We start from the raw sequence: 21,083 nt of genomic DNA, 5'->3' as shown, positions 1-21,083 counted from the left end.
GTAGGGCTTCAGGAATTTGGGGTGCAGAATTAGGTGGAAGCAGTTACAAAGTGTTTTGGCGACCCCAGGGAAGACAGTTCACCCCACAGTTCCTCTCTCATCTTCACTCTTAGTCCCATTTCTGAAAAGGAGCTGAACAGCCCTGGGACAATAGTTTCTTTCAGCCCAGTGTGCACACCTGACACCTGAGGCCCAGGTAATCCAATTACGTGACGATCCAATCCAACTCCATCCAGCACCATAGTCCAGTTCAAGTCCAGCCATCTAACTGTCACTCACAAACAGCCACCTATCTATCTTCTACCGTCCAGTCACCGTGTCTCCCATCAATAGCCAACATCCATCTGGTCCACAATCCACCATCTACCTTCCCCTGTCTGGTCTCCAACCGCCCACTCGCCATCCACCATTCAATCACTGCTCAGCATCCAACATCCATCCCGTGTGCCAGCCACCAGCCATGATCCACAACCCAGCCGCACCCCCAGTTAACCGCCCACCGCCATCTCTGCTCTCCAGCCGCCGTGCATCATCCATTCAGCACGGCCCCAGCCTCAGTGCACTAGGAACGTAGCCATCGGTCCAGCATTCACTCCCGTCCATCCATCCACCACATGTCCACCTCTCGCTCACCATGTCACAAATTTCCATCAAACACTTAACTGTTGTGCAGTCCACTTCTCTGATATAAGATTTGATGATCAGACTGGGTCATTTATAAAGAATAGAGGTTTATTTAGCTCACTGTTTTGGAGACCCAAGATCAAAAACCACATCTGGCGAGGGTCTTCTTGTTGGGGAGGGCTCTATGCGTAAGCCCAAGGCAGCACAGGGCATTGTGTGGCAAGAGCTTTTGTCTGTGTCTCTGCGTCTTGTTCCTGCTCTTATAAATCCAGTACTCACTGAAAATGGCCTTATCTCATCCAGCCACCTCCTAAAGGCCCCCCTCTGGGACCAGCAGTTACCGTAATGGCTATGTTGCTAGAGTCCCATGTAGTCGACCGTGGTTCGAGTCCTGGACCCGGTGGCCTAAACTCATGCCGTGCACGTGTGCGTGCGTGCCCAAGATCCCAAGAGGAGAATGGAGGAGAAGGGATTGTGGCATGGCCATCCCCCGCTGGTGGGTGATTTCTCATTTTCTACCTCTCTGTCTCTCTCTGTCTGTCTGGTGAGTGCATGCGCCCTATAGCAAAAACCTCTCCAAAAATAAATAAATAAATAAAGACACCCCCCCCTTAATTCCATAGTCAGATTAAGTGTCCCCCTCTTAACACTGTCATAGTAGATAGACCAGTTAGTGGCATAGTTGTTAGGTGGCTGGATCCCACATGGCACACTCCACAGTTCAAGTCCCAGACCTGGGAGCTTGGGAAACATGCTGAAGCACATGTATGTGCATGCCCAAAATCCTGAGAGGAGAATGGAGAAGGGATTGTGGCTTGACCATCCCACTTGGGGATGATTTCTCACTTTCTTTCTCTCTCTAGCAAGCACACACGCCTTTAGCAAAAACTAAAAAGATAAACAAATTAAAATTGTCATAATTAGGAACCAAATCTCAACATGTGGGTCTGAGGGGAACACACTCAAATCATAACAGTTACCTATTGTTAGCGTTAGGATGTCTGTCCATTAGTACTAATACATGTCTGTGAGTGTGTATATCCATCCACTGCATATCTAACTGCCGTCATTAATCTACCTTCTGTTTGTATCCAGTCACCCTGCTCTATCCATTGGCCTCCATTCAGTGAGCCAGAGTTACCGATCTAATTCCGTCGTCATTCACCGTACATCATCTCTTCGTGGTTCAATACCCTGCGCCCACCACCCACTGCCCATCCATCTGTCAACCCTCTGTGCATCCACTTGCTACTCATATGTATTTTCTAATTTGCCAGAGGGTGGGTGTGCTGGCCAGAAAGAGACAGAGGGAAGTCACTCTCCCCATGAGGAGTGATCCATTGCAACTTTCTCCATTTTTCCATCTTTTCAGGATTCTGGAAATGCACGCACATATGCCCAACGTGTTTTTCACGTGGGGGAGAATCAGACCACAGCAGGCTATGTGAGATCTGGCTCCCTTAACCACTAGGCCATGGGGCTGGCCCACCACTCTATCTATCCATTCATTACCTATCTCACAACATCCTCTATCCATGCAACAACCATCCATAATTCATTATTCCTCTTTTTAAAATAATTATTTTATTTCACTTTATTTATTTATTTTTTAAAATTTGACCAGAGAGGGTCAGAGTGAGAGAGAGGAAAAGTGAGAAAGCAAGCTGCCAGGTCTGGGACTCGAACCACGGTTGGCCATGTGGGATTCCAGCACCCTTAACCACAATGCCACGTGGTAGGCCCGTAATTCACTATTCTTCCCAAATCTCTAATGCTGTCTACTGTCCATCCACACTTGTACGTTCTGGAAATATTTAGAGTGCCTTCCATGTGCCAAACGTTCCAGGTGCTGGGGGCAGAGTGCAAAGACAGCAATGGACAGCAATGTAAGACAGCAAAGCACTCTTACAGTTCACTCACCACCCAGCAGTTCATGCCATGCACCGTCCCCCACCTATCACCCACTCACTACCCACTTGCCATCTATTCGTCTCCCTCCACCTGTCCATTAAGCCACCGCCTCCTGTCTACCCATCGTCCTCCCATCTGACATTCACCTCTCGTGCATGTTTTCCAAGATGTAGCCACGCGCTACTTAACTGTTATCCATCCACTCCTCATCTAACCCTCGGCTGTCCATTCCGAATCCGTCCATTTATCATCAGTCCCCCATCCAGCATTCATTACGCTACCACAGTACACAGAGCGTTATCCGGTCACCCAGTGACCATTCACTGACTTGCACGTGTTTCCTATGCATGCACATACAGCCGCCATTGGTGTGCCCAACCCTCATGAGCCACGCGTTAGCATTTCTCTCCCATCCCCCCATTTACGCTCTGTGGAAAGATCCAGCACAACCGTCCACTTACTCTGTGTCCACCATTCACCTCCTCCAATTCACCCATGACCCAGGCACATCCAGTACCCATCAGCTCAGCGCCCACTCACCCTCCGTCTATGCATCTACGATCCCTTTATTCATCGTCATCCAGCCAACCACACTGCAGAGAAGCAGGCGCTGTCTTCCATCTATCCACCGTCCCACACCACCATCTAGCACCCTACCCATGCTTCCAGTACCCTGTCCGAGCAATACTCGGACAGCCAGCCAGCCTGCATGCTCACTCTTGCAGTGCAGCCATTGTGCACCCCTTAATTCCCTCAGCTGTCTGTCACAGCCCCTCTGATCACCGACCCCAGTAATTCTCATCCGGCATCCACGTGCTCACCTAGCACCCTACATTCCATCCTGCTGTTATCCAGGTCCGTAAGCAGCCACCCACCCTCACCTCCCTGTCTCCACCACCCATCGCCATCCTTCTCACTCGTCTTTTGCCTGTCCATTCACAAGCCAGACATCTTTGTTAACGAAGGCTCACTGGAAACATACAAAGCGTGTCGAGCACGTTCTAGCACCAATGTTGGGCTCTGAGAGCTTCAAGGGGATGAGACAAAGCCTGAGTTCATGGGCTTATGGATTCACTCTGAGATCCAAAAGGGGGCCCGGTCAGACAGAGTGAGGGACGGAAACAAAGGTTGTGCCTTGAACTGCACATGTGCTGGGCGATCTCTGCAGCTTCCAGGGAGGCAGATGGGGAGGGGACACTACAGCAAGGCCGCAGAAGCCTGGTTGGAACGCCGCAGCTGCCACGTGGGAGACCTGATGAGATGGGTGTGAAGAGAGGTGAGACTGTGGTGGAGGTGCCAGGCTGGGAGTACCTGCTGGCGTGGGGACAAGAAAGGGCTCTGGGCAAGGGGAGGTGCAGGCGGGGACCCCAGCCAGCCAAGTTCTGAGAAGGGACCCCCATTCTTCCACCCAGAATGCCAAGACCAGGACGGCAGCTTGCCTTAGGGTCACAGCAACGCCAGAGTGGACCTTATCCGGCACCCGGGTGCTGTGGCTGCAACACCCAGACACCCTCAAGTCAGAGCGTGTGCTGGTGTGCCCCCCCCACCAAAAGGCTGCTCCCCTTGCCCTTGCAGGAGCTGTCCTCCCTGCTGTTAATGCCAGCGGCAACCGTCACCTACGGTGTAAGCTGTCAGCAAGGTGTGAGGCTGAGGAGGACAGCTGGGAGTTGCTCCTGACCAGGCTCGCAGAAAGTGTTGGAGGCTCTGGGGTCAAGCTGTGACGGCTGGGGCAGGGAGTCCCCTTAAAGACAGGCCAGGAGCCTCATCTGGGCCCACAGAGCCCATCCAGGGGCCCATCTTTGCTCAGAGCCTCAGATTCTGCAGCTGCCCTCCCTCCGGCCCCCACCCAGGAGCTTTACCCCCAAGAGACAGGCAGATGTGGGCAGGAGCTGTGGGTCCTGGCCACGCCCAGTCTTTGCTGTGCGTCCTGGGGAACCCCTGTCCCTCTCTGGCCTCCCAGTCGCTGTCAGTGCAGTAAGCCTATGAAAGGGACCAAACTGAAGGGTAAGGACCAACCGCCTCAGACTCCTCTGGCTGCGCTGAAGCTGTATGTAGTCGCCCCTTCTCAGCCTCCCGCCACTCGCACCTTCCATGGGCGCCAGGGCAGCTGCGGAGGGCGGCTCGGGTGCCTCGGGGTGCCGGAGTGGGAGCCTGGTTCTGCTCAGGCAGCTTTGCTCACGGCACCTCTTGTGGCCACACTGGGGCAAAACCCCCAGGCGCTGGGTGTTGGCAACCACGAAGCGACACAGCGCTTGGGTGTGGGGTTCGCACTCGCTGCAATATTGAGTATTTTAAAGAGCTTTCTGAGCACCCGCTCCGGTATTTTATTCTCACGTGCTGTCTTCTGTGAGAAGACAAGTCCAGGACTGACCCCCTGCTTTTGGTGAGCTGCCCGGCGAGGGCCTAGGAAAAGGATCCCAGAGGAGCTGGAGGGGCCCAGGGACGGACTGGCCCTGCCCTGGCAAAGAGGGGGATTGGCAGTCTTCGACTGTCATCAGGGCTCTCTCTCCTAGGAATCCCAGTTCCCAGCGGAACTTGAGCTGTATGGTCTAAAGCTCTCATTTCCCCGGCGGGAGCTGGGATTCGGGGCCGGGGGACATCCTACCCCGCGCGGTGCGGCAGCCCCCAGCCCGTACCCCGAGCCCGCCCCGTACCACCTTCCGCCGGCGAGCCGGACAGGGGCCCAGAGCTGGCGCCCGCGGTGCTGATTCCGGCTCGCCGGGTGGGTTGTGGGGCGGGGTTCCCACGGGGAAATCGAGGCCCGGGCTCTCGCCGTCCACCCCGCCACTCCGTCCTCCCCTGCGCAAACAGCTCGACCCCGGCGGCCGGGCGGGAGGATTGGGACCTGCGAGGCCGGGTCTGGGCCTCTGCGAGCCGGTCCCGGGACTGCAGCCCGGCGGGCCGGGAGGAGGGTCGGTGCTGGACTTCAAGCCCGAAGGACAGGCGTCCTGGGACGGGTGGGGGGTGAAAGCGAGAGAGGTAGCCCGGGTGGGGGATGGCGCGGGCAGGAGCGCAAAGGCGGGGCCCGCGGCTGCTCTGGTCACCCACCGCAGAGGAGGAAGAGGGCTGTCGGAGACCAGAGAGGCCAGGGCACCTGCCCGACGGCGTGGAGCTGAGACGTGGAGCTGCGGTTTGCAGGGACTCCGGAGCCTGTGTATGGCCAGGCTGCAGCGCCGCCTGCCGGACTGCAGGGCGCTGAGGCGGGAGCACACCCTCACTGTGCCTTCTTTGAATCTGGGCACACCCCAGTGGGGTTAGAGACCTCTAGTCCTCTCAGCAGCCCTGGGGCCAGGGGCCGATATGCGCTTTTCCATGGCACAGCCCAACCGAGACTCAGAGAGGGAAAGTGGCCGGCCCTGGGTGCGCAGCTGGAAACATCCAGAGCCGAGGGAGGAACTCAAGTCCTCCCATACCACCAGACCATCCATCCCCTCCTCCCCCCAGGAGTGGGGGTACAGATACAGCCCAGTCACACCCACGGGTGGGGTCAGCGAGAGGTTCAAGGTCCCTGGGACACCTGCCAGCTTTGCACACACCTGTCCCCTCCTCACCCTGGTGAGTCCTCGGCTGTTCAGGCATTTCCTCCCCGCGCTTACCCTGCAGCAGCGATGCTGACAGCGGGCCAGCCTGGAGCGTGGGAGCAGGGCGCCCACACTACACCATCAGTGCAGGCACCTCGAGCTGAGCTGGCTGGGGTGTGGGGTGCAGAAAGGCCCAAAGCCCACTTAGCCTCCCAACCTCCAGAGAGTCAAGGGAGAGGCGCCCAGCACAGGGTCTCCAAGGCCAGTTATTCAGAGCTCTGGGGCTGGGGCAGGACCCATGACAATTAGTAAGAGGCTGGGGCAGGACCCATGACAATTAGTAAGATTATGCCCGTTTAAAGATGAGGAATGACCTGTTAAGTCCCTCCCTTCTCACTAACCCTGGTTGGGGCTGGGGGGTTGGGGAGCTGGGGACCAGGAGGAATGGGGCATCCATGATGGCCAAGGGCAGAGGCCCTGGAGGGGAACAACACAGTCTCCTCGGGACCCAGGCCACAGCGGGGACAGGGGATCTGGGATGCATGACTACAAGCTCCCTCAAGAGAGACCTCACTGTGGGAGGGGCAGCTAGAGGGGTGGGGCGTCCTCAGCCCGCTCCTCCCAGGTCTCTGTCCACGCCAGCCCTGTGGCCCCTGGGCACCTCCACAGGCCACACGGGCTCAGATGAAGTCCTGGCTCCTCCTCGATTTGACGAATGCGAGGGTGGGTCCCTCACCCACTCAGCCTCAGTTCCCCTGCCTGCACAGGTCTGCCAAGTGCTGGGGACAGGGCACTTGTCAATCCCCCAGCCCTGCCCACTGGCCTCCCTCCTGCTCAGCCACATCCACCCCTCCCCTGCAGTAGCTCTCTGGTAGTGGCCTTGGCTCTGGGGAGAGAAATCCTGGATCCGACATTCAGAGGGTCCTGGATGCCAGCCTGGGAGCCCCTCTCATCCCTGAGGCAGTGGGGAGCCATCGAAGCTTCTGAACAAGGGAGAGGGGTGGTCAGAGCCTGCCTCTGGGAAGATGCCTCAGCAGCTGGTGGAGGAAGTCGGTGAGGCTGCCGGGAGGGGTGTGCAGAGGGCAGGGACAAGGTTCCCAGCTGTGTGGATCCGGATCCGTCTCTCACTTTCCCGCCTTCGCCTCTGCAGCTGTCCTCAGCAGCTACCAGGTATGGCCTGGAGGACTCGGCACTTGCTGTGCCCAGGCTGCCGCCCTCCCCCGTGACCTCCGGAAGCCTGGCAGTCTTGCCACGAGGCTCCTCGTCCCCTTTCAGACCCAGAGCTGGCAGCACAGGGCTATGGGCTCCTAAGCCCTCTGGTCCGGGCTGCACAGCATCGTAGGCGGACGGCTGCTGGCATTGGGGGTTCGGCTTCGGTGCTCTCAGCTGCAGGAACATTCTGGGGTGCAATGGCAGAGTTCCCACAAGGACACGTGTGAGGGGATTCGAGGCAGTGCTTGCGATGAGGGCTAGACCGAGGGGCCCAGAAACAAGGGAGAGGACGATGCAGGCGGGCAGTGTGCCACCAGTGCCAGGGCCAGGGGCAACCAGGCTGGCCACCCTTGGCAGGAAGGAGCAGCAGCTAGAGCCCAGGAGGGACAGAGGCCTTCACTTGGTCGTCTGGAGAGGAGAGTGAAGGAGCCTGGCGATAAATGTCCCTGTCCCTGTCCTCCCTCCTGAACTCTGCAAGGCTCTCATGATCTGAATGAGCCTAAGTGCAAGCCAGAGGGCCGAGGGCTGGTGATCCCACACAGGTAGCCTCCTGGACACAGAGCAGGTGGAGAGGCTGCGGTGACCCGAGGGGCATGGAAGGCTGGGGACGTAAATGGGGGCAGCTGTGCCATGGCCGGCCCCTCCTGCACCATGTCCGTGCGCCCACTTCTCCTGTGTTTGCAAACAGACCTGCTGGGATGAATGGCCCAATTCAAAGGTGCCTGCTGGGCCCTGGCTGGCCCCAATGTGTCGAGCCCACGTGTGGTCCCAGCCTGCTGGCCAGCTCTGCTCCCGTCACCCAGGGCGAAGCAGGGTCTCCAGGATGGACTTTCTGGCTTCCAGGCCACTGACTCTGGCTCCTCTGGCCTCATGACAATGCCCGTACTCCACCACTCCCCTTCCTTCCTCCTCCCCACCCCCCGCACACACTGCAGAGCTGAACAGACAGGAGGTGAGAGGTCCCCACACTTCGGCGTGATGGGGCCTGTGACCCTCGGGCCCCTCCCTGCCACCCTCTTCCTTCAAACATCCACGTGGGCATTTTCTTCCTGTCTGATCCTGGCAGGGTATTGCCCAGGCTCTGACCTCCAAAGTCCTTGCTGAGCTCAACCCGGATACGGAAAACTAGGAGGAGAAACGCCCTTCAGGAGGACGAGCTCCTGCCAGGGTCCAGGCCAGTGGCTGGCAGAGAAGGAGGGGCCGCTGCAGAACCCACTGGCAAGGCCCAGCACGCAGGCCAGGCCCGCGGAACCGCCCTGGCCAGCTCCCGCTGTTCCAGGTTTCTGGCCTGGGCCTGGGCTTTGCTCGGCCTGCACAGTCTCACCTGGCTGCCTCCTTCTCGTTTATGTCTAAAACATCGCTGCAGTCCGGCTCCAAGCCGATGGGTGAGGGCAGCCAGGTGTCACTTGGCTGACCGTGTTCGAATCCTGACCCCAGCAGCTTGGAAAACATGCCAGGCATGTGTGCATGCAACCCCCAGATCCCCACAGGATGGGGGAATGGAGGAGGAGTTGCAGTGTGCCTGCGCCCCGCCGGGAAGTGCTTCCTTCCCACTCTGTGCCTCTGCTTGTCCCTGGCAAGCACACGCACCCTTTGGCAATAAGAATAAATAAATAAAATGGCAATCCTATGAGCCCCCATCATATCAGCAGTCACCACGTCCACCTTCCTTGTGGCTGCGGCACCCTCTGGAGCCCTCTTCCTGCTCCTCTGTGCCCAGTCCGTGGTCTGTCTCCCAGACAGAGTGGGCGCTCGGCGTCTTTGGCACCCACGGTGGCGTTGGCACGTGGTAGGCATTCGCTAGTCTCTGGCCCACTGAGTGGCTTGACACCTCTTTTTCATGAGCTTGCACACGAGGACGTGCCATCGTTTTCTCTGTTGATGGACATGTGGAGGTTCACTTTCAGAGGGGCCAGCAGATGGCGTAATGGCTATGTCACTGGACTCTCACTTGGTTGAGTCCTGGACCTGGTGGCTTAAAACTCATGCTGGGCGTGGGTGTGCGCATGCTCAGGATCCTGAGAGGAGAATGGAGGAGAAGAGACTGAGGCCCGGCTATTCCCCCTGGGGGATGATTTCGCACTCTCTGTTTCTCTCTCTGGCGAGTGCACATGCCCTATAGGAAAAATCTCTCTCTCTCTCTCAAAAAAAGAAAGAGATTCATCAGGGACCAGCAGTTGGTGTATTGGCTATGTCGCTGGACTCCCACGTAGTCGTCAACAGCGGTTCGAGTCCCGGACCCGGTGGCTTAAACTCACATAGGGCACGTGTGCATGCATACCCACGATCCTGAGAGGAGAATGGAGAAGGGATTGTGGAGTGACCATTTCCCCTGGGGAGTAACTTGTTGCTTTCTGTCTCTTTGTCTCTCTCTGTCTTTCTGGTGAGCGCACGTACCCTATAGCAAAAACCTCTCCAAAAAAAAAAGAGACTTTTTTTTTTTGAAAAGTATCTTTCTTCCAAGAGCAAAAGGGACAAAGAGAGAGGCCCCAGCAGCAGGGTCTTCACGCATCACTCCGGCGTCTTCAGGGAGGTCGCTGGATGAGAACTGGGAACCTTCCCATGTGGCTGGGCCTCGCGGCGCTCCCTGTCTTACCACTGTACCACTGTCTGGCTCCCAGTCTCCCTTGTTACAATCAGAGGTATGCTGTGACAGTCAGTGCCGCACATACCTGTGCGGGCCAGTGGCCTGGCAGGGTCCGGCTGTTGCAGGGCACGGACAAGGGTAGGTGGCCTCCTTACCAAGCGGGACTTCACTTTTTGAAAGGAGGAGGGCGGGTGGCAGAATCCTCAGAGAGGGTCGGAGAGGAGCGGCCACTTGGAACAGGGGACTGGGGACAAGCCCCTCCCTCTGCCCCGGTACCCAGTGGCCCAGCAGGGCCTCCTGCGGGCCAAACCCAGAAGTCAGAGGGCAAGGTGGCCGGTGGGTATGGGCAGGTGGCAGTGAGCTGGAGGGATAGAGCAGACTGCCCACCACTCGCGCCCTTTGGCGTCGTTCTCATCCTGTGGTGGAAGGTGTGTCCCAGCACCCAGGGCCTGCAGTGCCCTGTCAGTCCCTGAGGCCGTGCTGCCCACCAGATGTCACCAGCCGAAGCTCCCCAGCACAGTGGCGTGGGAGAGGGCCTGAAGGCTGCTGTCTCCGCGTGGTTCCGGGCAGGTGCTGTTTCTGCAGTCCTGTCCCACACGCCCTCACCTGGCCTTGCTGGGCTGGCCTACACTCTGGTCTATCTGGCCCAGGTCCCTACGGGCCTGTCACGAACTCCCTTCCCGCAGCGAAGCCCCTGGGCTCTGACCTGTTGGCTCTGCCGCGTGTGGGGACCCTCACAGGCCCCTGACCTCGGGACTGTTCACCCCAGTAGGACACGATCCCCTTGCTGCCTGCACCTCAGGTGGGCAGGGTGCGGTGGGGGAAGGCCCGGCCGGCTGTGACACACTGGGCCACAACTGTACTTCCTGATAGGAGCACGCCTTTCTTGGACTCTAGCCCAAGGTCACAGGAAGGAAAGAAAAATTCCTCCTGGGTGTTTTTGGTGCGGCAGGAGGGGCCAACCCACTCCTCTGCTCAGTTCTGGATGGGTGCCGATGGCCACGGGAATGGCACCACCCACGCCGGCTGGGCCTGGCATGCGCCACACCCTGCGGCATGGAGCTCCAGCTTTACAGGGTTCTGGTTTTGTCCTGCAGGCTGTCCCCATCCTCAGTCCCTGCATTTGGGTGATGGGCACACGGTAAGTCCAGATTTCGTGGGCACAAGCGCTCTCCCATGCTTCCTCCTGCAGAGCGAGTCCGTCGCCATGGAGACGGACACACTGAAGCACTCTCTGAGCCCGCAAGAGGTGGCACCAGTAGAGGAGGTGTGGCTGGAAAAGCAAGTCCTTATCTACATTTTTTCTTTTTTAAACTTAATTATTTATTTAATTCCATTTGTTATTGTTATTTTTTCATTTGACCAGAGAGACAGAGAGAAAGGGAAAGGGGGAAAGCAAGCCACCAGGTCTGGGACTCAAACCATGGTTGGCCATGTGGGAGTCCATCGCCCTTAACCACCATGCCACCTGCCAGCCCTATTTTTACTTTTTATTTAAAAGATTTTTGCAAAGGGCATGTGTGCTCTTGGGGGGTGGGAAGTGAGAAATCACCCCCCAGGGAGGACGAGTCCCTTCTCCATTCTCCTCCTGGGATTTTGGGCACACATGCACATGCTCCCGGTGTGATTTTCAAGTCACCAGATCCAGGACTCGAACCTTAATCAGCCACTTGGGAGTCCAGCACCTTAACCACTATGCCACCTGCTAGCCCCACATTTTTAAGTATGTTTATTTGTCCATGAAGGAGAGAAAGAGAAAAAGAGAGACAGCCCACAGAGTCCTCACGCTGCAATCCTACCTCCAGCCTCAGCAAGCCCGGGTCAGGGCGCACGCACCCCTGCCGTGTGCAGGGAGGCCTTGGAGGCAGACTCAGAGCCCCCCTGTGTGGCCTCGGCATCAGGGGATACACCATTACTGCTGCACCACTGAGGCTGGCCCCGACTTATGATGGCAAATCACAGTCCCTCTCTTGACGGACGGGGTCCAATGTCATCGACCTGCCACTAGGCAATGACCGGGCAAAGCCTGGTCCTGGGAGGGCCCCTCCTAGGAGCTCAGTGTGGGTCCTGATGTTGGCAGGTTGGGTGCTCAGACACTGTGGAAGTCAGCCTAGCAGGGCTATCCATGCTGCTGGGACCCCCTGCGTCCTTGGTCACTTATCCATGGGCCTTTGAACAAGCACCGGCACCCTGGAGGAAGGCCACTGGTGGCTGACGCTGGGCCACCTTCTCCACTTGAGCACTGAGAGCCTCTGCAGTAAGTGCCGTTTGGTGGCCACACATCCCGGGAGTCTGTGCTCCTTCTGAGAAACCCAACCCGCCTAGCCCAGACCGCCTGGGAAGTTTCCCGTTCACGGTTCCGACGGGCGACTGGTGGCCAGACTCGAGCCACTGCCTGTGTGTGAATCAAGGTGGAAGTTCCGCGTCCTGGGAGGGTCTCTCTTCAGCACTCTTTCAGGGTGTCCCTTAATTGTGCCTGCAGAGCAATGACCACCCGTTGCTGGTGAAGCCAGCACCCCAGCAGACCAGGTTTTAAACCAGGCCCAGGTTTCTGCATCCTCTGCTGACTGATGCCGAGAACTCCCCTCCCCAAGGGTGCGGCTGGGGGTTAAGAAGAGTTGACTCAGCCGTAGGCGCATGCTCTGCAGAAGGCTGGGCCACCTACTTGCGAGGTTTGCCCGTTCCTCCCAGGCATGTCTGGGCCTGGTCTCATTTCCCACTGGAATGCTGCTGTGCATACCTGGTTTTATGACTAGTGGGTAAGATAGCATCTAGTTGTGTGTGTGTGTGTGTGTTTAAGAATTATTTTATTGGGACCAGCAGTTGACGTAATGGCTACATTGCTGGATTCCCATGTAGTTGACCATGTTTCAAGTCCTGACCCCGGTGGCTTAAACTCATGCCAGGTGCATGTGCGTGCGTGCCTAGGATCCTGAGAAGAGAATGGAGGAGGAGGGATTGCAGTGTGGCCACTCCCCCAGGGGGTGATTTCTGGCTTTTGTCTTTGTCTTTCTGGCGAGTGCACGTGCCCTATAGCAAAAACCTCTCAAAAAAAAAAAAAAAAAAAAAAAAAAAAGAATTATTTTTTTTTAAAAAGAATGATTTTTTTGACCAGAGAGGGACAGAGTGAAGACAGAGAAAGAGAGAGAGAGAGAGAAAGTGAGAGAGCAAGCCACCAGGTCCAGGACTCAAGCCGTGGTTGGCCATGTGGGAGTCTAGCACCCCAACCACCACACCACTTGCCAGTCTCATTTTTTTAAAAAAATTTAAATTAAAAAAATTTTTTAAAAGGTTTTTGCCATAGGGTGAGTGTGCTCACCAGAGAGAGAGATAGTGAGAGGAGAAGTGAGAAATCACCCCCCAGGGAGAATGGCCATGCTGCAGTCCCTTCTCCTGGAAACTTGGGCACACATGCACATGCGCCTGGTGTGATTTTCAAGCTGTCAGGTGTAGGACTTGAACCACACTCGGCCATGTGGGAGGCTAGTGTCTTACCACCACGCCTCCTCCTGGCCTCCAAAACATCTAGCTTTTGATGGACAGGCAGCTGGGGTCCCAGGCTTCTTGGTAGCCACAGCCATACATGCAGTGTCTAAGGTCCAGTCGCAGGACAGTAGCTGTCTTTAGGATTCAGAATTGTTGACAGAAGTAGGCATGGACTTACTCCAAACCCTTAGTGTATGAGGGAACTTCATAAGTTCATGGAGAAGGGTCAGCATGTGGCACAGAGGTTAAGGCAACTGGATCCCACATGGCCGACTCCACAGTTCAAGTCCTGGACCTGTCGCCCCTGCAGGCACATGCGCCCGCATGCCTGAAGTCCCAGGGGGAGACGAGAGGAAGGGATTTTGCAGTATGGCCATCTCCTGTCATGGATACTTTATCATTTCTCTCTCTTTCTCTTGTGAATGCTGCACCCTATGAAAATAATCTTAAAACAAAAAAAGTTCATGGAAAAACAGAATTAAATGCAAGTTTATTTTAGTGCAAAAAAAAGGAAACCCATGCAGTTTTTTCATCATATGTATTTCCATGAACTTTTTGAAGACTCTCACGCACTGTGCTTCTATTAGGACATACTCTGTAGAGCATCGCGGTCTGTCACTCACGCTCAACAGGGGGGTTTGCTGGGTCACAGACTTCGGCTTACGCCAAAGCCTAGGCCTGCTGACGAGCCCCTCGTGCTCTGGGTTCCTTCAGAACAGGTAGTCTGGGATCAGTCTGATGGTGCAGTGGTTAGGCACTATGCAGAGGAGACCAGGGCCCACATGGCCGATCGGGGTTTGAATCCTGGCCCTGTCAGCTTCATGCTGGTTTCACGTGTATGAGCCCAGGATCTTGGAGGAAAGGCTGTCACAACATAACGAAGCCCTGTAGGGGTGCTTTCTCTTTCTCTCACTCGTACATCCACACATAGGCTCTTTGTCATGAAAGAAAATTAAATAATTGGCAGTCTTGGAGGGTAGCTAGCAAATGAATCAGAGAAGCTCATTCAAAGTAGTAAATGTTACTTAGGAAACTCAAGTAGTGGGACCGGCAGGTGGCATGGTGGTTTAAGGTAGTGGATTCCTGCATGGCTGACTGCAGTTCGAGTCCCAGACCTGGAGGCTTGCTTTCTCATTCTCTCTCTCACCCTCTCTGGTCAAATTGAAATAAGCAAATTAACAAATAAAGTTAAATAAAATAATTATTAAAAAAAATAAAACTCAAATAGCACTGAGCTTTTATCTTCACAGTGGATTCTTACGTTTGAAAATGTCTTTATTTCCACCGTCTTTTTTTTTCCTGCATTGTCAGAGGATGTGTGCTCTCGCGAGAGAGGTCGAAGTAGAAAGCACTCCTCCATGGGGCGTGGTCGTGCTGCAGGCCCTCCTTCCCCATTTCTGTACTTTGTCAAGCTTTGGGGCACTGACGTACATTTTGCCTGGCCTGATTTTCAAGCTGCCAGAACTGAGATTTGAACTACAGTCGGCCATGTGGGATCCAGATCCCTTAACCACGAGGCTATAGCGCTGACCCAGTACTTCCATTTTTGAAAGAAATTTTTTGCCGAGTAGAGGCTTCCAGGCTAGCAGTGTTTGCTTCTTTCCCTTTGGCACTTTAGAGGCGTTGCTCCAATGTCTTCTCGCTTGCAGTGTTTCCATGAGAAACCTGGGTCATCCTTATCTGTTTTTTGGGGGGTGTATTTTCATCACTAGTGTTGAGCAATTTAATCATAATGTGTCTTCGTGTAGTTTTTGTTTTTCACGCTCCTTTTTGGATTTATTTTCCAGAGAGCATGTGCACTTGCTAGAGAGACAAAGTGAAAGAGAGAGCCGCCCCAGCGGGGCACGGTTATGCCGCAGCCCCTTCACCTCTCCCTTCTCGTGGGATTCGGGACATGCATGTACACATGCTCAACGTGTTTTACAAGTTGCTGGGGCGGGATTTGAACCATGGTTGGCCATGTGAGGTCCAACTCCCTTAACCACTAGGCTATGGGGCTGCCCCTACACCCCCCTTTTTTATGCCAGAGGACATGTGTGTGTGTGAGAGAGCACCCCTCAGCAGGGGCTGGTCACACTGTGGATCCAGATAGCGCTTCTGGGCGCAGGGTTTCACTGCTGTCCTGGGGAGCCGGCTTCCCTGGACTTTTTTTAAAAAAATAATTAAATTTTACTTATACATCTATTTATTTTTAAAAATTTGACCAGAGAGACAGAGAGAGAGGGAAAGCGAGAAAGCAAGTCACCAGGTCTAGGACTCGAACCATGGTAAGCCACGTGGGAGTGTCCAGTGCCTTAACCACCATGCCACCTGCTGGTCCTCTCCCTGGACTTCTTGAATTTGTAGATTTATAGTTTTCATTGAGTTTGGACAATTTTCAGTCATTATTTCTTCAAATACTTTTTTTTTTTTTAAGCTATAGGGCGCATGCGCTCACCAGAAGACAGAGACAGCGAGAAATCACCCTCCAGGGGGGATGGCCACGCAGCAATCCTTTCTCCTCTATTCTCCGCTCGGGATCTTGGGCACGCACGCACACGTGCCTGGAGTGAGTTTAAGCCACTGGGTCCGGGACTCGAACTGCGGTCGACTGCATGGGAGTCCAGCGGCATGGCCATTATGCTAGCTGCTGGTCCCATCTTCAAATACTTTTCCTGTCTTCATTTCTCACTGTGATCGGCACACTGGCTGGCTGGGGGGGTCATAGTGTCACTCTGTAGAGGGCACTCCTTTTTCATTCTGTCTCTCATGAAAGAAGATAAAACTTTGAGGAAAAGGTGAAAGAGTTGGACAGGAGTGCATTGGGTGGGGCTATCCCTGGGGTGCACAGCATGGGGCTCCCAGCTCTGCCTTAAGCCTAGTAAGCGTAGCTTCCTGGATTCCTCAGAGCTCAGGACTAGGGTGCGGGGACTGGGGAAGCCAGACGGGTCGGGACGGGTCTGCTGGACTGAGGCAGAGCTGGGAGTGTGCTGCTGGGCCGGGCTACTCCTCCCTGCTTGTTGGGACAAGGGGTGTGTTTTTGTTTTTTTGGAGAGGTTTTTGCTATAGGGCGTGTGCGCTCGCCAGACAGACAGAGAGAGACATAGAGACAGAAAGCGAGAAATCACCCGTAGGAAACTCAAGTAGTGGGACCGGCAGGTGGCATGGTGGTTTAAGGTAGTGGATTCCTGCATGGCTGACTGCAGTTCGAGTCCCAGACCTGGAGGCTTGCTTTCTCATTCTCTCTCTCACCCTCTCTGGTCAAATTGAAATAAGCAAATTAACAAATAAAGTTAAATAAAATAATTATTAAAAAAAATAAAACTCAAATAGCACTGAGCTTTTATCTTCACAGTGGATTCTTACGTTTGAAAATGTCTTTATTTCCACCGTCTTTTTTTTTCCTGCATTGTCAGAGGATGTGTGCTCTCGCGAGAGAGGTCGAAGTAGAAAGCACTCCTCCATGGGGCGTGGTCGTGCTGCAGGCCCTCCTTCCCCATTTCTGTACTTTGTCAAGCTTTGGGGCACTGACGTACATTTTGCCTGGCCTGATTTTCAAGCTGCCAGAACTGAGATTTGAACTACAGTCGGCCATGTGGGATCCAGATCCCTTAACCACGAGGCTATAGCGCTGACCCAGTACTTCCATTTTTGAAAGAAATTTTTTGCCGAGTAGAGGCTTCCAGGCTAGCAGTGTTTGCTTCTTTCCCTTTGGCACTTTAGAGGCGTTGCTCCAATGTCTTCTCGCTTGCAGTGTTTCCATGAGAAACCTGGGTCATCCTTATCTGTTTTTTGGGGGGTGTATTTTCATCACTAGTGTTGAGCAATTTAATCATAATGTGTCTTCGTGTAGTTTTTGTTTTTCACGCTCCTTTTTGGATTTATTTTCCAGAGAGCATGTGCACTTGCTAGAGAGACAAAGTGAAAGAGAGAGCCGCCCCAGCGGGGCACGGTTATGCCGCAGCCCCTTCACCTCTCCCTTCTCGTGGGATTCGGGACATGCATGTACACATGCTCAACGTGTTTTACAAGTTGCTGGGGCGGGATTTGAACCATGGTTGGCCATGTGAGGTCCAACTCCCTTAACCACTAGGCTATGGGGCTGCCCCTACACCCCCCTTTTTTATGCCAGAGGACATGTGTGTGTGTGAGAGAGCACCCCTCAGCAGGGGCTGGTCACACTGTGGATCCAGATAGCGCTTCTGGGCGCAGGGTTTCACTGCTGTCCTGGGGAGCCGGCTTCCCTGGACTTTTTTTAAAAAAATAATTAAATTTTACTTATACATCTATTTATTTTTAAAAATTTGACCAGAGAGACAGAGAGAGAGGGAAAGCGAGAAAGCAAGTCACCAGGTCTAGGACTCGAACCATGGTAAGCCACGTGGGAGTGTCCAGTGCCTTAACCACCATGCCACCTGCTGGTCCTCTCCCTGGACTTCTTGAATTTGTAGATTTATAGTTTTCATTGAGTTTGGACAATTTTCAGTCATTATTTCTTCAAATACTTTTTTTTTTTTTAAGCTATAGGGCGCATGCGCTCACCAGAAGACAGAGACAGCGAGAAATCACCCTCCAGGGGGGATGGCCACGCAGCAATCCTTTCTCCTCTATTCTCCGCTCGGGATCTTGGGCACGCACGCACACGTGCCTGGAGTGAGTTTAAGCCACTGGGTCCGGGACTCGAACTGCGGTCGACTGCATGGGAGTCCAGCGGCATGGCCATTATGCTAGCTGCTGGTCCCATCTTCAAATACTTTTCCTGTCTTCATTTCTCACTGTGATCGGCACACTGGCTGGCTGGGGGGGTCATAGTGTCACTCTGTAGAGGGCACTCCTTTTTCATTCTGTCTCTCATGAAAGAAGATAAAACTTTGAGGAAAAGGTGAAAGAGTTGGACAGGAGTGCATTGGGTGGGGCTATCCCTGGGGTGCACAGCATGGGGCTCCCAGCTCTGCCTTAAGCCTAGTAAGCGTAGCTTCCTGGATTCCTCAGAGCTCAGGACTAGGGTGCGGGGACTGGGGAAGCCAGACGGGTCGGGACGGGTCTGCTGGACTGAGGCAGAGCTGGGAGTGTGCTGCTGGGCCGGGCTACTCCTCCCTGCTTGTTGGGACAAGGGGTGTGTTTTTGTTTTTTTGGAGAGGTTTTTGCTATAGGGCGTGTGCGCTCGCCAGACAGACAGAGAGAGACATAGAGACAGAAAGCGAGAAATCACCCCCCAGGGGGGATGGTCACGCCGCAATCCCTTCTCCTCCATTCTCCTCTCGGGATCTTGGGCACGCACGCACACGCGCCCGGCGTGAGTTTTAAGCCACCGGGTCTGGGATGCAAACCACGGTCGACTAGGTGGGAGTCCAGCGACATAGCCATTACGCTAACTGCTGGTTCCCAAGGGGTGTGTTTTCTGTGGGCAAATGGGCTACACTACACGGGAGCAAGAGAACAGCCATCGATTAGGCTCTGCCCAGCGACCCCCCCCACACACACACACACCTGCCTCAGCCACCGGGCAAACACCCAGAAAAGTGACACACTGCTTGGGTGAGGGGGACTTCAGGGCGAGGGACAGCTCTCAGCCACGAGCCCAGACAGAATACCCTGGTCCTTCTCAGCACTGCCTTTCCCGGGAGGCTGCCTGGAAGACACGTGGAGAAAGAAGGCGTGGATTACCCTCCCCCACAGCTCACCTCAGGCTCAGGGCCCACAGAGACCTGGGCGGGGGCGGGTGGGATTTAAAGCTGAATTAAGGTTAGAGGCTTAGCTGCAGATCCAGACATGCTGATTTCAGAACCTGGCTGGAGGTCACCATATGTCGCAGACTCTAGGATGCTGGATAAGGCCAGGCTGTCTGGCGTTGGCCTGCTGCAGACCAGAAATCTGTCGGAGCCAGGCCAAGGAGGAGCTTACTGTAAGGATGCAGGGGAACCGCGTGGGTGTCTGAGACACACAACTGTGATCCCCTGGTCTAGGCCAAACTGGGACCCGAGGCTGTGCCATTCAGCAGCTGGACACAGTGGTTTCTGAGTAACATATATTTTTAATTGTATTGGCTATTTCTTTTTGAATGATTTATTTAAAAAACTATTTACTTAAAAAATTATTTTTAGGGGAACCAGCAGTTAGTGTAATGACTATGTCGCTGGACTCCCACGTAGTAGACCGCAGTTCGCGTCCTGACCCGGTGGCTTAAAACTCACGCCAGGTGCGTGTGCGTGTGTGCCCAAGATCCCTAGAGGAGAATGGATTGCGACGTGACCATCCCCCCTGGGGGGTGATTTCTCGCTTTCTGTCTCTATGTCTCTGTCTGTCTGGCGAGCGCATGCGCCCTATAGCGAAAACCTCTCCAAAAAAAAAATTTTTTTTTTAGAGTTGTTTTGCCTTAGGGCATGTATGGTCACTGGAGAAAGAAACAGTGAAAGGAAAAGTGAGAAATTACTTCCTAGGGAGGACGGCTACACTGCAGTCCCTTCTCCTCTTGGGGATGGATACATACACACACACTGGGCATGATTTCAAGCCACTGGATCCGGGCCCTAAACTGCAGTTGACCATGTGGGAGTCCAGCAAGGAAACCACACCATCTGCTGGCCCCTATTATATTTTTGGAAAGGTTTTTTCTATAGGGTGCGTGCACTGGCCAGAAAGACAGAGACAGAAAGTGAGAAATCACCCCCCAGGGGGCATGGCCACTCTGCATTCCCTTCTCCTCCATTCTCCTCTCGGGAGCTTGGGGATGCTCCCACATGCGCCTGGTGTGAGTTTAAGCAACCGGGTCTGGACTTGAACCACAGTCAACTACGTGGGAGTCCAGGCGACATAGCCATTATGCCATCTGCTGGTCCCTCTTATTTTTTTTTTAAAAGAATTATTGGGTCATTGGAAAAGTCATGACTTCTTTTTCTTTTTTTAAGAATTACTTTAACTTTATTTCAATTTAAGCAGAGAGAAACAGAGAGAGAGAGAGTGCACGCGCGCGCAATCCTCCAGGTCCAGGACTCGAACCATGGTAGGCCACGTGAGAGGCCTTTGCCTTAACCACCATGCCACCTGCCGTCCAGGTGTAGACTTTATTCGTCTCCAAAACTCACTCAAGTGTAGAGGCAGTCTTATTACTCTCTTCATACACCTGAAGAAGCTGAAGCACAGGAAGCTTTCTAGCTCCAGGTACCCCCTGACGATGCCGGGGAGACCTACTGGAGTTCCGGGCCCGACCCAGCCCAGGGAGCTAGGCAAGGCCGCCCTGAAGAGACCCGAGCAAAGTGCGGGAGAGGCAGGCAGGTGGAGGGGCTGGCCCGCGCAGGGCCGAACAGGAGCAAGCGGGTGAAGGCGCGGGGCGTGGGAGCAGACGTGGGCTAAGCAGGTGGGAGGGCCAGGCAGGAGGGCGGAGGGGCCTGCTGGGGCAGCAGGCAGAGTGCCCAGGCCAGGCTTGCGGGACGCAGGACAAAGGTGAAAACCGGGACTGTCCCCAAGTCAGACGTCTGGGTCGCCCACTTAAGGGTCAAGAGAAAGCACTTCTTTCCCATGAAACCAGTGGGAAGTCTGGGGTGAGCCAGGCGATCTGCTATGCGTTTTTAAAACGTCGACTTTCGGACCGAGGAACCATACACTTGCAGGCAAAAGCCTCCGGAGGTGGGCCGCGTGGACGCGGGCGCGGAGCCGGAGCAGCAGGGCCCGAGGCCCCGCACTGCGGTCCACGCCCGGAGCTGGCCACCCCGACCCGCCTCCACACCGAGGCGCACACGCGCCCGTCTCAGGCGGGCGGCGGG

This window comes from Tupaia chinensis, unplaced genomic scaffold, assembly GCF_000334495.1.
Source record: "Tupaia chinensis unplaced genomic scaffold, TupChi_1.0 Scaffold000671_2, whole genome shotgun sequence".
Taxonomy (NCBI): domain Eukaryota; kingdom Metazoa; phylum Chordata; class Mammalia; order Scandentia; family Tupaiidae; genus Tupaia; species Tupaia belangeri.
This window is presented reverse-complemented; position numbering follows the sequence as displayed.